Below are 18677 nucleotides of genomic sequence, written 5' to 3'. Positions count from 1 at the left end.
TTATTTCTAATGGCCATCCCATAATACTGCTGTAGTTCATCAATCATTTTGTCTATCAGCCTGCCTCTTATGATTTTACCATCAGAAAGTTTCTTGTCTCTCAAACTTCGTTTCAAATTCCTCAACCTGGTGCCCACCCTCTTCTGGACATGACCAATACAAACACGTAATTTAACCTTTATAACACAGCAATCCATAGCACTCTATATAACAAATTACAGATTTTATTAGATTTTGAAGTAATGCACGTAAAAATTTTAACACTTTTAACCAGTGTAGATTATATTTAAAAAGAATAAAATGAGTTTATGTCCACCCCGATAGCTGAGTGGTCAGCGCGACTGATTACCGTCCTACGGGCCAGGGTTCTATTCCCGGCTGGGACGGGGATTTTCTCCGCTCAGGGACTGGGTGTTGTGCTGTCTTCATCATTTCATCCCCATTCGGCGCGCAGGTCGCCCAATGTGGCGTCGAGTGTAATAAGACCTGCACCAGGGCGGCCGGACCTGCCCCGCAAGGGGCCTCCCGGCCAATGACGCCGAACGCTTGCATTCATGTGAGTCTATAAGTGATATGTATACCATTTTATTCGAAAAATTGCACATTTTATAATGAGATAAAAATTCGAAAATGTGAAAAAAGAATTTCTGTTCTAACCCCCCCCCCCCCCCTCCCCTTAAAGGATACAATCGATCGTACTTGGACTAACATTCTATCACTACCAACACATACTTGCAACCACCTTTTCCTGAGGATAAAGAATCGAAAAGATCCAATGCAAGTAAATCCCATAATCCTTTTGGTATTACAGGAAACATTTTTAATCTACACGGTACTTTCAAATCTTCCGCCTTCTGACAAATTGAGCAACCTCTTATCTTGTTCCTCACTAACTTGGCCATGTCCTTACAATAATAAAGCCTATTTAGATGCAACAGACATTTCTTTATTCCAAAATGACTGTATCCATTATGACAATAATGAATGAGTTTGGCTACTACATGTTTAGGTACACAAATCTCCACTGCTATTTCTTCACGTTTTCCCTTGAGTATGGTACTCCCCCGTACCATTTCCAATTATCTGACTTCTCCTTGGGCCATAGGTTATTTTTCCAACAAGTTTATCACATCAATTAAATGACTGTCTTTATCCTTTTCCTTCATAATTGATAGTGGCAAAGCCGTTTCTTTTGTGGTGGTAGTTTTTGAGAGCATAATATGAATGTGAAATTCCTTTCCTACACCTTCTACTTCGGTTTGCTCATTCATACCTACTGCGAGCAGTGGTAAAGCATCCGGTACTATATTTTTATCCCCTTCAAAATATTGTGCCTCAAAGCTATATTGCTGTAAAAATTACATCCACCTCATTAGTCCAGGGTGTAACAATTTGCTATCCATCAAGAAGGATAGGGCTTTATTATCAGCATATACAATTATTTTTCTACCTAACAATAAGTATCAAAAATGCTTAAAACCCCACGCAATAGCAAGCGCTTCCTTTTCTGTAACCGAATAATTCATTTCGTGCTTGCTTAGCACTCGACTAGCAAAAGCTATACTTCTTATGATTTCCATCAGTGTTCTCGCAATCTCCCTGAAAAATCTCACATGCTATTCCATATGAGGATGCGTCTGTGCATGTTTTACATGTCTCGCCCATTTTCGGATGGTGCAGCAACTTAGCATTTAATACTTCTAGTCTGATAGCATCAGATACTTCTCTCTCCTTATCGCCTCACTGCCATGTCGAGTTTTTCTTCAATAAACGTAAAATATCTGGATGTACAATGTTCAGTCCCTTCAAATATCGTCTATAAAAATCTACCATTCCTAGGAAAGCCTTTTGATGTTTCTGGGTTCTTGGTTATGGACACTTAGCAATGGCTGCTAATTTATCAGGATTGGGTTTGATTCCCTCTGTATTAACCCTATGTCCTAAATATTTCACTACATTTGTTCCAAAGATTAACTTACTCAATTTTACAGCAATGTCGTTTTCCAGAAATTTCTGTAATACCTCCTTCAGAGTTTCTTGGTGTTCCTTCCATGTCTTGCCCATAATCATTACATCATTCACATAAAGTATTACTTTGCGTACTTGTTCTGGACCCAAAGCTTGATCTAATGCCTGCATAAATTCGCTTACTGACAAATTAGAACCAAAAGGGGGAACTTTAAACTGATGGGATCGTTCCTCAAAAATGAAAGCTGTGACTGGTCTGGAATCTAAATGTAATTTAATCTGCCAATATCTAGAGTCAGATCCATACAGCTAATATATTTAATTCCTTCTAGTTTAACTAGTATTTCTTCAATGGGTATAGGTCTATCTCATTCTGTCTCAATTATTTGGTTTAATATGCGAGCGTCCAAAACGACTCTCACATTCCCACATGGTTTCCTTACTATTTAAATCAGACTGTTGTAGGGACTCAAAAATCTTTCATTTATACCTTGACTAATCATCCTATTTATTTCTTTACTAGCAGCTTCTTTCCATGCCAAAGGGATGGGATATGGTTTTTTGAAAAAAAGGTTTCTCACACTTTTTATTTTAAGCCTACATTCGTAACCCTGTATCATTCCCAGTTCGTCACAAAATATTGTGTTTTACTGGTGTAATAATTCAGCCAATTCCGCCTTTTCTGTCTCACTCAAAATATTACTATCCTTTACCATTTCTTCTATCGTTTGGTCAATTATTTTAACCGTTTATGGATTGTCTTTGTATCCTGGTCAACTCCAGAATCCTCATATTTGACACTGATACAAATTCTTAACTCTTCAAACTCAGTTTCATCTTTGATAAATAGTCCATAAAAGGTATTATCGCTAACTTGCCTTGAATATGCAAGCACAAATTTTCTGTTTCAAAATCTAAAATGTCTTCTTGCTCACTTATCCAATCTAAGCTGAACATCCAAATTTGGTACTACAAAAGAGGTATGGCTACATGCATAATTTCCTAGATTAAACGTTAACATCGCCTCCTCCCTCACTGGTTTACCTCTGTTAATGTGTACTCTAGTATATTGGATAGGATCTCTGTTGCATGAGTTTCGCAAACCATTCTTTACTTATTACACATACATCGTTTCCTGAATCCAAAACAATAGCTACTGGCTGGCCGTCGGTGTGTCCCCCTACTACAGGTTTGAGAACTGTGTTTGATTGTTTATCCCTCCCTTCTTCTAATATTTGTTGTCCTATTACATGTCCCTGACAGTTAGTTCGCAATCTTAACATTTTGGGTCGGTATTTGTCTCTTATTGGTCTCGCAGTCCGGTCCCTCCTACGGAACTATCGTCGTTTCCCGCATTTTCTATTATTACCGTACCTATCGGAGATTCGTCCAGGTTCCTATTTCCATTCCTCTGGACGGATCTTTGGTGTGAATTTTGATTTCTATTCCCTTTATTGTAAACATTGCTTACTTTTACTTCACAATACTGACTATTCCTAACCGCAGACTCTCTTCTCATTCTTCCTCCACCATTAGTAAACCCGTTTTCCTGTTTACATGCCGACTCATCTTCACGATCCTTCTCGAGGATATCTAGCTGTTCTAAATAACTCAAAATTGCACTTACTTGAGTCCATTCTCTACCTAGCATCTTTTCTTTTACATGAGTGAGTAGTCGACTAATAAGTACTTTAATGAAATGTCTTTCGCTTATTGGTTCATCCAATAACTTGACCTTATTTAAGTTCCACTCAAAGTATTTACGAAATCCACCCCATTCGCGATCATATGGTTCAGGGTCTAACAATTCTAAAATGAGTAGTTTCTGTTGCTCTCTCCTTCTGACCAGTATTTCTCCTTCAATAAATTACAAAACCTTTCCCAATTTTTAAATTCATTTCGATGGAGCAGTCCCCATTCTATAGACTCACCAGCTAAATGTCCTCTGACTGATTGTATTAACTTCTAATTGTTCCATGAAATTGGGAATGCGCCTTCAAATGTTCTTAAGAAAATAATGGGATGTAATCCATTTCCTGGTTTGAATACTGGGAACTTATTTGAGTGTCCTACGCCGCTTTCGAAACGAAATTCCTCCCAACAATCTTTAGCTGAACTCGAAGACTCTGTATTGTCAATTCCTTCTACTCTTACACTCAAACTTTTCTTAGCATGATTCCCTTTGCTCTCATCTCTGAAACTGGTAGTACTACTATTATTGGACATTCGACCAGATGTTCTACCATTAATTACAGATACAGCCTCTACTCCAAATTTTGGTGATTCGCCAACTTGCTTCAGGTTATACTGCTCGCCCTGAAGCTTGTTGATCCTACTATAATCACTTACTTTTAACTTCACATTTTCTAACGTTTTCTAACGATTTCTACCTTCTCATCTATTTCTTGACTTGTATTAACTTGCATTCTTCTACGTTCGTTAGTTAACGTGTCTGTCTGCAGTTTCAGTTGCACCTATTCAAGCTTTGATTCTTCAGTATGAGCATCTATCTTTTGGTCTAGTTCGTCAATTTTGGCATGTAGCATTCCCATAATCTCGGCAGATCATCTCTCACCTGTAGTGTCTCGGCATTTAATCCTCTATAACTACTATCTATTTTATTGGACAACTCAAGATAGTTACTATTTATTAACTGTAACATTTTATCTAATTTAACGCTTAACGCTTCCATATAGCCTACAATAGTTGAGTCTCTTTCTACAAAATTAATATTATTATATGCACTGACTTAACAAAACTTTTCCAGTAACACGTACTTGCCTCTAACACCCCAATTAGTCTTAATGTTAACATCCCTTTCCTCTACAGACCATTCACTCGATTAATATTCAATTCTATCTTACCATAACAGTCATTAGATTCTGTTCACACACGTTTATTATTATTATTATTATTATTATTAAATACTACGCTGACTGCGATTCCTGTGATCGTCCTCTGCACCGCGTCGTCGGAGCTGTGTTGCCCGCCAACTGCACCTCAGCTGCGTGGTTGTGCTGCAAGCATCGTCTGCGACTGCCCGCCCGACGGTGGTTTACCGCGAGCCGCCGAATGCGTCTGTGATACGAAGCCGCCGAACTGCAAGAACTGACTGTGACTGCTATGCGAAGCCGGTGTACAGCACCCACGGACCACGACTGGGATGCGAAGAGGATGAACTGCAAACACCGACTGCAACTGCTATGTGAAGCCAGTGTACTGCATCCACCGAGTGCGACTACGATGCAAAGCCGATGATTTCATCACCTGGACGCAGTAAAACACCGAGCCCTTGCCCCAAATGGCTTCTTCTTCGTCTTTTTTGTTTCTTGTACTGCCGTCGCACCTGGATCGAGTCCTGCCACGTCTATGTCACATGAAGTGACACAATATATATACAATGACCTAGTAGATAGTGTCGGAAGTTCCATGCGGCGTTTCGCGGATGATGCTGTGATATACAGAGAAGTTGCAGCATTAGAAAATTGTAGCGAAATGCAGGAAGATCTGCAGCGGATAGGCACTTGGTGCAGGGAGTGGCAACTGTCCCTTAACATAGACAAATGTAATGTATTGCGAATACATAGAAAGAAGGATCCTTTATTGTATGATTATATGATAGCGGAACAAATACTGGTAGCAGTTACTTCTGTAAAATATCTGGGAGTATGCGTGCGGAACGATTTGAAGTGGAATGATCATATAAAATTAATTGTTGGTAAGGCGGGTACCAGGTTGAGACTCATTGGGAGAGTCCTTAGAGAATGTAGTCCATCAACAAGGGAGGTGGCTTACAAAACACTCGTTCGACCTATACTTGAGTATTGCTCATCAGTGTGGGATCCGTACCAGATCGGGTTGACGGAGGAGATAGAGAAGATCCAAAGAAGAGCGGCGCGTTTCGTCACAGGGTTATTTGGTAACCGTGATAGCGTTGCGGAGATGTTTAACAAACTTAAGTGGCAGACTCTGCAAGAGAGGCGCTCTGCATCGCGGTGTATCTTGCTCGCCAGGTTTCGAGAGGGAGCGTTTCTGGATGAGGTATCGAATATATTGCTTCCCCCTACTTATACCTCCCGAGGAGATCACGAATGTAAAATTAGAGAGATTAGAGCGCGCACGGAGGCTTTCAGACAGTCGTTTTCCCCGCGAACCATACGCGACTGGAACAGGAAAGGGAGGTAATGACAGTGGCACGTAAAGTGCCCTCCGCCACACACCGTTGGGTGGCTTTCGGAGTATAAATGTAGATGTAGATGTAGAAGTGGCACGGCAACTTGGCCTGGTGACGAAAAGGTGCTATCTGTCAGTTACGATATGCTACTGCAGTCAAACAAAGCACATATTGTAGCTGACGTACACTGTATAGTTCCGAAGATATAATCAATATGCAGGTTCAGTTTTAACGGTCGATTGTCGAGGGCGTAAGCGCATTGGTAACAGTAGCTTTAGTAGTACTGATGATTATAAAAATTTCCTTATCATGGTCTTGTTTATTATTTTGTCGACATAGCAACCCAAAGGTGTTCACTTTCTGTCAAGTTTCCACAGCAATTGATCTTTCGTCCTTACAACATTTACTGTTGGAACAGTTTATGATTTTTCACTAAAAAAACACAGACTCAGTTTCACTTTTAAAGAATAATTGGCTTTTGGACTAGTTACAACTAACATTTTACATGATTAGTATGACTTTCCTCTTTAAAATTACATGTAACATAACTTACAATATCCAGCGACATTAGTATATTGGTCCGCTGCAGCTGCGCTTCAAGTACAAAGATAATCTTTGTCTGTTGATTTATAACTGTCACTTGAAAACTTATTTCGCCCGTAATTTGATAAACCTTCGTTTCTGCAATGTTATGAAATTATATTTACGTTTTGTATGTCTGCTAAAGAAAATCTCAGAATCCTAATCGCCGTGAGATGTAGTCATAAAATATAACGTCTGTGGATCCAATATTCCAAAGATCCCTGAGACACAATCACCCCGGAACTGTTCCAGCGTGACTGTGTCTCAGCGATCGCTCCCGAAGATGGCGGCCAGACGGATCGCCGAAATATCGTGTATTGAAGACGATCATATCCGGCAGCATACCCGTGAAGAATATAATCAGCTTGTATTGTTGTTTCTTAAACGTGAGAATGTACACACAAAACTATTGAAAACTGTCGGTTGTGTCAAAAGACTAAACCCACCAACCCACCAGTGCCAACAGGCAGACTGAACTGTACTCTATTCTTCCAACAAAACCAATAAATATAGTACCAGTAGATCCTGCAGGACCTCTCCCCCTGGGTAGGGGTAGTGTCAAACATATCATAGCTATTTACGATATTTTCTGCACTTATGTTAAACTTTATATGCTGCCAAGTCCTCTTCAGCAGTTCCCATTATTAGACGCCTGATAGACAACTACATTGTAGCTGTCAGGAAACCCGACATACTACTGTCAGACAATGCTGCGAACTTCACTCGTCAAAAATGGAAGGAATTTTTAAAAGAACAAGGAATCAAGCATGTGCTAATCTCAAAATTTCATCCTTTAGCGAACCTGGTTTCCAGGTTTTTGAGGAGTTTAAACGTTTTATTACAACTTATGTGGCCAATCAATAGACAGAATGGGTTAACTATCTTGGCCTTTTTGAAGAAATTGTAAATTAACTACAGTTTAGCTTGACTACATAGGCTCCAGAAAAAGTCGAAGAAAAGGTAAAAGAGAGCAACGAGTGGGTAGACTCACTTCTGAAGTTTCTTAGGAGGGGGCGTACTTTGGGAAGATAAGGTAAGGAAAATTCTAGTTACACTCACAGATGCAGCAAATTTGTGCAAGGAATATGATGATAAGTGTGTTGGTCAATCTCAAAAATGTATCACAGACGACCTATTGATCTTAAAGGCACATATTAAGTCTTCCTTATGGCATGAGATAAATCAGCTGTGGCAATTATTTTATACAGGTCTATGTGAAATCATATGAATATCACATGGTAACAGCTACTTACTGGCTTTATCGAAAACAAAGAAAATAAAGGGACTATATCCCTTCTAGGATCTTGAGAGACATTACTCATAATTTAGTGTTAAGCAATCAATGCTTTTTATTGTTTTGTGTTATGCATGTATTTTTTCAGTGATTTACATTATTCCATGTGAACTGTTTACCTAGTCCAGTAAGGAATGGTGTAGCACAAAATATGCCTTAATATGTGAATATTTCTTGGAGAAGAGGTTTTGTTTTTTTTTTTTTTTTTTTTTTTTTTTTTTTTTTTTTTTTTTTTTTGCTATACGTATAATAGCTTTCTCTCTAGAAGAATGAGAGGAATCATGGTCCTCACTGGACGCTGTATATAGTATTTTTAAAACGAGGTCATAGATTTGACCATAATTTAAACTACATAGCAGAAATTAATGCTCGATGAAAAGTAGGAAATAATAGTTTGTAGTGTTTGCGTGGTCTTAACTCTTAGGTAGTCAGTAAAAGTTACACTTAGAGAAAGAACACTGTAATATTACTGAGATGAAATATATATACAGGGTAATTCTAATTAAAGTTAAACTTTCAAACCGCTGTAGAAATAACACAACTGGTCAGAATGACGTCAAGTTGCAACGAAATATTGTCGGAGAACGGGGAAAACGTATGGCAGAAGAAAAATAAATAGTTATATAATGTAGCAATAGATGGCGCTTTAAGCATTATAATTTAATAGTGGTCGACTACAAATGACAAATGAATCATGCAGCATTGCCTAGGGTACACGTTTGACGTTAAACAAACTGTACCACTCAGTGTGCATGAGTGTACAGGTGTGATACTGTTAGTTACGTAAGCCCATCCACCACGGCAAGGTCATATTACTGGATAGGAAAAATCGGTTTTTAATTGTCCTGAGGCCATAAACTGCATTAAAAGCAACGATCATACCGATTTTTAATTGTCCTGAGGCTAAAAACTGCATAAAAATATCAATCAAATTCAAATCGGATTATTAATTTTCGTGTGATTGGCGCAAAACATGTTCAATATGCTGTCCACCGTTTTCTGCAACAAGTTGAAATCGAGAAGCAGCATGTTTCACAACTAATCGAAATGTTTCCGGGGTCATATTCAGAATGTGTTGCGCTATACGTGCCTTCTATGCAGCTAAGTTTTCAGTCGGAACACTGAACACAACATCTTTCAGATAGCCCCCAAGCCAGAAGTCACACGGATTAAGATCAGGTGATCGGGACGGCCAGGCTGTAGGGAATTGGCGGCTGATAATTCTAGCATTTCCGAAATGGCCCTTCAGCAGCTGCTTAATTGTATTCAATGTGCAGAGGTGCGTCATCTTGCAGAAAAATTATCCCATCCACACACCCATGCTGTTGGAGAGCTGGAATGTCGTGGTTGCGCAAAAGACACTCATAGCGCTTACCAGTGACAGTACAGGTAACAGGACGGGAAGTACCTGCCTCTTCGAAAAAATGTGGCCCTATGATAAATGGTGCCGTGAACCACACCACACAGTGACCTTTTCAGGGTGAAGTGGTACTGGTTGATTTGCGTGTGGATTTTTCGTTGTCCATATTCGACGATTCTATGTATTGACATATCCTGTCAAATGGGAGTGGGCCTCGTCTGTCCACAAAATCTTCCACAGCCAATAATTGTCCACTTCCATGCGAGCAAGACATTCTGAAGCGAAGGTCTCTCTTGCTGGCAGGTAAACAGAAATCAATTCGTGCACATGGGTAATTTTGATTGGATAGGAAAGAAATATGTCTCGTGGGATTTTACGCACTGTGCTCACGGGTATGTCCAATGTTCGGGCAATTCTCCGCGCACACCACCACGCGTCTCCTCCTGCACTGGTGTGGCCACTGCTTCCACTGACGTCGAATCAATTCGTTTCCTCCCTCTATCAGGTTGCACACCAAAAGAACCCGTCTTTTCGAATTTTCTCCAGACCTACGGCAGTCATCGGACCAACGATTTTTTCAAACCCTTCAGTATCGGGAACTTCTGCAGAGCGACGTGTGCACGGTCATCATTCTTGTAACACAGCTTTACAAGCAGAGCGCGATCCTGCATTGAGAACGTCGCAGACGCGAAAGGAGGAAAAGCCGTGTATCTGGCGTGTTTATACCAACTTTAATGAGTCGTGCGCATGACAGGTGTTTTCATTTACGTATTTTGACACTTACAGCGCCATTCGTTGGTCAATTTTCAAACTATTTTGTTTCTTCTGCCATACGGTTTTCCCCTTCATCGATAATATTCCGTTGCAATTTGGTGTCATTTTGACAAGCGTTTTGAAAATTTAATTATAATAACCCTGTGGATACATGTATATATATAATGCTGTCTGCATAGCTTTGCTGTTATTTCCCTAACTGAAATTGACAGAGGGGACAGCCTTTTGGACACCGATGAATTTAGCTATCCATGGTCCATGCTTAGCACAATTGTGATTAGAAGAATTACATTATGCTGCAGTGCCTTTGCTCATGGTAGGCAGCTGTGTTTATAAGTAAACATTGTGGATAAAAACTTGTCAGGCGAATACCAAAACTAAGTTGTTGTTGCCTTCCGCCAGCACATCTTGTAATTAATACTGCATAAATCATACCTGGTGTAAAATGTACCGTTTGAACTGATGAGTTTGATGATTAATAATGTCCTTTGTGAAGCAAATGTAATGGAGAAAAATAAATAAGCACTGACCGCTATGTGTAGCGCGAAATAATATGTAAATATTGTTAATATGTATGAGTTTGCTTACTTGTTGGTCATAAGTACGTGAGTGACGTGAGACACTGTAAACGTGCCAAATAGAAAGTAATAAATGAGTAGTGGACACACACTGTTAGTCAAACACGAGTTAAAGTTATTAGTGTTTATGTGAGAATTGCTGGAACGATATTTTTCGTCCTGATACGTCCGTGAGAGTGTTATCTATGGTGGTGATTAAGATGCGCTACACATTTGACACATAGTGCGATCGACGGTGGCGAAGGAAAGCAAAGTTAAAGTGATTGCTGACAGACTGTTTTTGGAGAGCGCCAGCAAGAATAATTCAAACCTCATGGCCCGCCCACTGGGAGCCGACTCACAATATGTCGTATAAACCTGGCCTATGTACATGTCGTAATGAGCATGCATGTTAACATGCAAAGAACTTTTCTTAATGCAATAATTATGTGTACGACGCCATATAAAACATAGATTACGCGAGGTATTACATAAATTAACGATTTCATGTGTTGTGTCTGTATGACTTAATGTGATAGCACATGCTCCATTTCAGACAATAATATGTTGTGAAAGTGCTGTATATACATTAATGCCCTTGTTTAATCTTACATGTGCTCTACGGCTGATGGCTAGTGACAAATCTGCCACTGACAATATAAACTATCAGCAAGATGAAAAACCTATCATAACCCATGGTATGGCAGATTGCTGAGCCATTACCATGCATGACTTCTGAAGCCAGTTCCCATGACCATCCACCTGCTCCTTCTGTTTACCTGACAGGCCTTCCGTCAAATGCAACCTATCTGATAAATGTAAACTGTTAAACTTAATTATGTACTCATAACTGTATATATCTGAACATAAATTATTAGAGGATCGTTAAAATCACTCGAATTTTAGCGTAAGCTTTGTCAACCCTTTACTGTAATTTAAATTTGATCTATTCATTGACCGAAAATTTTTAACATCTGTGGTAAATGTGGTCTTGCCGAATTGTGTCATTAAAATAAATTATTTAACATCGAATTTCAGACAGTTCTGATCAAAACAGACCAGTGAGATAAATTAACATGACTTTATCTTTACCAAGGTACATTGATGAATATGTAACGACTGGAATTAGTACTATCATATCTAGAAGAAACTTCATTGCTCTATAAAAAGTATGTAAGTCTACCTATCTTAATTGGTAAAAGCCTAAACTGTAAAATATTCTTGCAAAGTACAAGCATAATTACTGTGTAAAACCAGGCCAAAATTCTCTGATTTCTGTATGTAGTGGTTTTTATAAACGCACAAACTTATCCTAGGTAATCTAATAATTGGCGATGCATAATTTCTGATTGTAGATAGGAACAAGCTCACACAATAAAACCATTGAATATTTTGTAAATAATTTTGGATAATGAAGATACTAGCTTATAAAACTGAGTTACAGTTATGTATGCAGTATGTATATACACGACTTTTAATTCAGTTGTAAGGGACTATACCGATATTTGTATACGGTTTTGAACAAAATTCCCGGAAATTAGAGTTACTGCGCCTTGTAAAAGTATACTAAGTGTTACGGAAACACTAAAAAAGTGATGGTATGTGTACGGGTGTACTCAATTAGTGTTTCACACTGTGATTATGAAGCAGCTATCAAATTTTAACTTGTACCACAATAATACAGCCTGATACAGGTGAATGGCAGCACCAAAAACTCTAAGATCGTGCCGCTGCCATTCAGAGGGATGTGTAACGCCTTCAGATAAATTTAGAAATTTCTCTACAAAGTCATGGTTTATGAATACTGTATTGGACATTGTTAATAATTAGATTTATCATTTTTCCGAAACATAAATTCTCTGAGTTCTATGAAAATCTAAGGAAAGACAACAATACGACTGCATATCGAAAAATATGTATAGCGTATAATGTGATTGATCTAGCATCAGTGAACTCTATAATAACTTTAATCGACGATAAGACCTCCTACCGACTATTGTTCTCTTCCCTTCAGTATCTTGAACCAGGCATGTAAGCAACTGCTTTCGTCCACTAGCGAATTTTGTTAGTTCAACAATAATTAATTCAGATAATAGCTCGTTTTGTTTCAAGGGATTTGACTCTGTATCCTATTGACAGATGTTAACAAGAATCTCCTTGTTGCTCGTCAGGATTTGGTAACGTTATGTTGACTAGAACATTCGATCACATACCAGCAGGCACAAAAAATGGCTCTGAGCACTATGGGACTCAACTGCTGAGGTCATTAGTCCCCTAGAACTTAGAACTAGTTAAACCTAACTAACCTATGGACATCACAAACATCCATGCCCGAGGCAGGATTCGAACCTGCGACCGTAGCGGTCTTGCGGTTCCAGACTGCAGCGCCTTTAACCGCACGGCCACTTCGGCCGGCTCCAGCAGGCACAAATCGAGTCTTCTTAAAGTACAAATCTTGTTATGAAAGTAAATTTACTATTAATGCAGCGGATAACAATTACATTCTTTCTAAACCAATGTTAATTTAGGGCGGCAGTTTCAATTTCTAGCGCGTAATCAATTATTGACATACCACTAACGATATACTTTACGCCCTGGCAGGGATAGCTGGATAAAAATTATACAGAGTTCTCATTGTAACTTTCAATGAAGATGATCAGTTGAGGAATCATTTTACTTTTTAGCAGTTCTGTGTGTAACTGAAGCCAAATTACCTACTTTCGACTTACGTCATGGGACTGCTAATTGTAACGTTTCTGCCCTCCCATATCTTAAATACAAATTTAACTTTAATTAGAGATAATTTTGTTTCCCTATTCTCCTTTCACGGGAACGCTATAATTTCCAGCTTACACTTTATGACCTAATTTTTATTCTTTGGCGTTGTCAATTCTCAATTTTTTTTGTGTCATAGTGAAAGGTTTGAAACTGCTTTAGTAGGAAGAAAACTAGTGATATACACTCCTGGAAATTGAAATAAGAACACCGTGAATTCATTGTCCTAGGAAGGGGAAACTTTATTGACACATTCCTGGGGTCAGATACATCACATGATCACACTGACAGAACCACAGGCACATGGACACAGGGAACAGAGCATGCACAATGTCGGCACTAGTACAGTCTATATCCACCTTTCGCAGCAATGCAGGCTGCTATTCTCCCATGAAGACGATCGTAGAGATGCTGGATGTAGTCCTGTGGAACGGCTTGCCATGCCATTTCCACCTGGCGCCTCAGTTGGACCAGCGTTCGTGCTGGACGTGCAGACCGCGTGAGACGACGCTTCATCCAGTCCCAAACATGCTCAATGGGGGACAGATCCGGAGATCTTGCTGGCCAGGGTAGTTGACTTACACCTTCTAGAGCACGTTGGGTGACACGGGATACATGCGGACGTGCATTGTCCTGTTGGAACAGCAAGTTCCCTTGCCGGTCTAGGAATGGTAGAACGATGGGTTCGATGACGGTTTGGATGTACCGTGCACTATTCAGTGTCCCCTCGACGATCACCAGTGGTGTACGGCCAGTGTAGGAGATCGCTCCCCACACCATGATGCCGGGTGTTGGCCCTGTGTGCCTCGGTCGTATGCAGTTCTGATTGTGGCGCTCACCTGCACGGCGCCAAACACGCATACGACCATCATTGGCACCAAGGCAGAAGCGACTCTCATCGCTGAAGACGAAACGTCTCCATTCGTCCCTCCATTCACGCCTGTCGCGACACCACTGGAGGCGGGCTGCACGATGTTGGGGCGTGAGCGGAAGACGGCCTAACGGTGTGCGGGACCGTAGCCCAGCTTCATGGAGACGGTTGCGAATGGTCCTCGCCGATACCCCAGGAGCAACAGTGTCCCTAATTTGCTGGGAAGTGGCGGTGCGGTCCCCTACGGCACTGCGTAGGATCCTACGGTCTTGGCGTGCATCCGTGTGTCGCTGCAGTCCGGTCCCAGGTCGACGGGCACGTGAACCTTCCGCCGACCACTGGCGACAACATCTATGTACTGTGGAGACCTCACGCCCCACGTGTTGAGCAATTCGGCGGTACGTCCACCCGGCCTCCCGCATGCCCACTATACGCCCTCGCTCAAAGTCCGTCAACTGCACATACGGTTCACGTCCACGCTGTCGCGGCATGCTACCAGTGTTAAAGACTGCGATGGAGCTCCGTATGCCACGGCAAACTGGCTGACACTGACGGCGGCGGTGCACAAATGCTGCGCAGCTAGCGCCATTCGACGGCCAACACCGCGGTTCCTGGTGTGTCCGCTGTGCCGTGCGTGTGATCATTGCTTGTACAGCCCTTCCGCAGTGTCCGGAGCAAGTATGGTGGGTCTGACACACCGGTGTCAATGTGTTCTTTTTTCCATTTCCAGGAGTGTATATTTTTGGCCTTTTATTTCACTTTTTTTTTTTTAAAAAAAAAGAGACTTCAGAATCTCGTCAGGTCATAATGGTCCAGTCACGACAGATATTACTTCCTGAGAACTGATTCTCATAAAAACGATTTTCTCTCTCACTGGCATCTTACGATGGGAACATTTTGAACGTGTTCTTGGTTCTATATTGTAAATAGAGTAATCTTACATTTTCCATGGCTTCCAATAAAATATAGTCTTGAGCTCCAGGATTTTTGGTGCAAATTTCATTTGAAAGTGAAAAACCCTGCTTTCTTCTTTCGTTCTGAAAATAATAGGGAGATATTTCTTGTTATCCACTGCCATTTTCAGACTGAATTTCTTCAGCTTCTGGAGAATAAGAGGAAATATTTTGTTGGAGATAACGTATGTTCTGCTGATATTTTTTGTTTGTTTTGCCTGTAAATTTATGAGTTTAAATTATTCAAGAAATTATTTTGTTTCAGAATCATCACTTTCCTAAATTGATGTATCAATATCAGATTTGGAAAACTTCTAGAGTAACTGCATTATCTCCTTATCTTCCAGTTTTCTTGCCATGGCCTGTCATGCAAAATCTTGAAGCTAGAGACTACGGAATTGGGGAAAAATTTGAAAATTAATTTATCACAGTATATACCCAAAACCAAGCACAAAATTACCCACATCCCATTACACACAACTGAATAGCGTAAGGACCACAGAACACCAAAAGGTCAACAGTGCAGGGCCATTGTTAAGCTGTGAAAACAAGAAGATAGCAGCGCTCCTACAGGCCTGGCAGTGAACTTAGAATACTTGAAAATATGGTGAGAGATTCCGTACTTTTACTCTAAATATGTCGTTTAGATGGCGATGTTTTTCATTTATACTCTGTGGCTTGGCCTCGTAGTCGAGCAATAAAGCGCGCGTGGAAACCGAAACGAGTAGAAATATGATCTACTGATTTCCTTATTAAAAACTCCACCAACATTAAAGGTTCTGTAAGTAATGACGTCACGGTTATTAATACTTTTGAGGCCACCAATACCCTCAATAGCCACGATAAGCCATCCAGTGCCATGACTAAATTTATCATCCTTTATAACGGAGAAATTCAAAATGCCACCTGCAAAAATACAAGGACTATCAATGATAGCATGGGAAGCAGTGCCTTTCACCTGAACTTTATTTTTCTCCTTGGTCCCAGCAGCGATTTCAGTATTATCAATGGTCTTGTAAACAGTAGCGTGTACTCCTTAGCGCAGATAAAAAGGAAAAATGTTATGTGATATGACATGACATGGCAGCTGGTTCCACTGCATTGCATTCTTGATTACATTTTCTTGTATGTATTGTAATCTTGCAGTTGCATTGTGAATATGTTGTCCGTGTTGTGCTTTATTCTTGCAAGCATCCATAATATTGGGTGGAGTAAATGATTTCATTTTGTTTTTGTTTCATACAGAAAAGAAGCTTGTTTTGTCGCATAGTTTTCTGTGGACATTTGTTCCTGCCTACGAATACATCTGTGATCTGCTCGATGTAAATGCGTTGTAAGTATACCGCTCCTCTCTCTTTTACTTTAGTTAGTATCCGTTTTTCGTTCTTTCTCGTATTTAATGGAGAATCCCATAATTAACAGCTTTTGACGGTCTTGTTATTTAACTAAATTACATCTTGTCATGGAATGAATAGGGGCCAATGCGTTTCTGCTTTGAATCGTGTTGCTTCCTGCAAAAGAGAACGCCTTGTAGTCTTGGTGAATGAGGGCTTCTGCCTTGGAAATGCTAAAGCTACAACAGTAATTACCAAAATAGTGTGTTCACACGTTATTAACAGGTACTAAAAGCAATATATTTTGACAAAAATCAATTTACTACTACCATTTCCCCTCTCCAACGAAAATTTGAAAGCAAATAATACACGTCGTCATGGTTTCATCATCGTGTCAACTAGAGAATACAGTAGCATTCAGTGGGGTGGAAGTACGTTCACGCTATACCACACAATGTTATGTGTAAATATGCACTTCGATGTAAAATATTTTTTCTGTTTGATCGTATCTGGCACTGTAACTACATACTCCGTCACTAATACTACAAAGCATACTCAGTTACAAGAAGCGACAACTTGCAAAGCAGAAAACACACTATTTCCACGACACGAGGCAATGTAGTTGAATATCAATACTGTCAATAGCTGCTTATGAAAAACTTACCCGAACTAAAATAAGTAGAATAGGAACAATGTACTACACTTCTAATGCTTCTAAATCGAGCAGCTCACACATGGGTAAGTAGGCAAGAATAAATGTCACAGAACGGTGTCTGACGAAACCAGATTCAGTTATATATGAAATAAAAAATGGCATCATTCACTCCACTAAGTAAATGGTTGAAAATCAAGCAGAATACAAGCAACGTATTTATGATGCAGTGGCAAGCGAAATACACACATTAGTTCGTAGTCATGAACGAAACAAAAACCAATATGGACGACTTTAAATCGCCCAGCTAGAAACCGAGATGTTGAATTGATAAACGTGCAGTACTTAGAGTGGGATATCAGCGAAGCGTGTTACCCGAAGTCCCTACATAAGTTTCACCCCCGTATTAAGGACTGCAAGTGCTGGGATTCAAACCGCTCTGGAGTCACAGACAGGATAGACTAGGATATCTTAGGAATGTACCAACCTAAGAATAAACGGGGGTAAGGAGACCTGCCTCACTCCTAACGAAAGAGAATATATATATATATATTTTTTTTAAAGGTCGCCTCAGAAGCCCCGTCAGATCATAAGGGGTAAGAAGTCACTAGTGGTTTCTTTGCGGAAGATCGCGAAATTACGTTTGCCATGAATGTTTATCTTAATGTCTAAGAAAATAGTAGATTTATTAACTTCTGTTTGCACCGTGAAAATAGTGATGTACTCTTAAGCTGCAATTGCATTAAGTTACATGTGTCGTCAAAAGGGAGCATGACATCAGTCAACTACAAATCTATGGTAGTAAATAAATTTTATACGAAGTTCATTTGCCAATCTAAGGACCCATCTGAAGAACTGAAAATGAAATTCATATTCACGCGACTCATAGTGAGTAGCAAAAAATTAGAAAATGCTTTTCGGTGTGTGAAGACTCATTAAATTTCCATATATAAAATGAACTATACATCCATGCTTTAGCGGAAGGTGCACGTCTCTCTACTGGCCATTTGAACAAATGTAACAAAACGTGATTTCTTGACAATTCGTACAGTGGACAGTTTTTAAATACACGTGTTAAAACTATTGAAATGAAACTGAATGAAATGTCCAGTGCTCCGCTATAGCTGTATTTGTTTGTGAGAGTTTACAAGTGACTTGGAGAAATACAGCTATAGCGGACCATTGGAGATTTCATTCAGTTTCATTATCACATTTTTAAAATCTGTGTTTAAAAAACTGTTCACCGTATGAATTGTCAAGCAATCATGTATAACTATTTTGCTGCGGTTGCCCCAGTTTTAAAATTATCTGAAACAAAACGTCGTAATGGCTTTACAACGATCCACAAAAGACGTTTAAGACTTTTTAGAAATTAGTTACAAC

The sequence above is a fragment of the Schistocerca americana genome, chromosome 5, assembly GCF_021461395.2.
Source record: "Schistocerca americana isolate TAMUIC-IGC-003095 chromosome 5, iqSchAmer2.1, whole genome shotgun sequence".
Taxonomy (NCBI): Eukaryota; Metazoa; Arthropoda; class Insecta; order Orthoptera; family Acrididae; genus Schistocerca; species Schistocerca americana.
The sequence above is the reverse complement of the archived record's forward strand: the minus strand, read 5'-3'. Positions refer to the sequence as shown.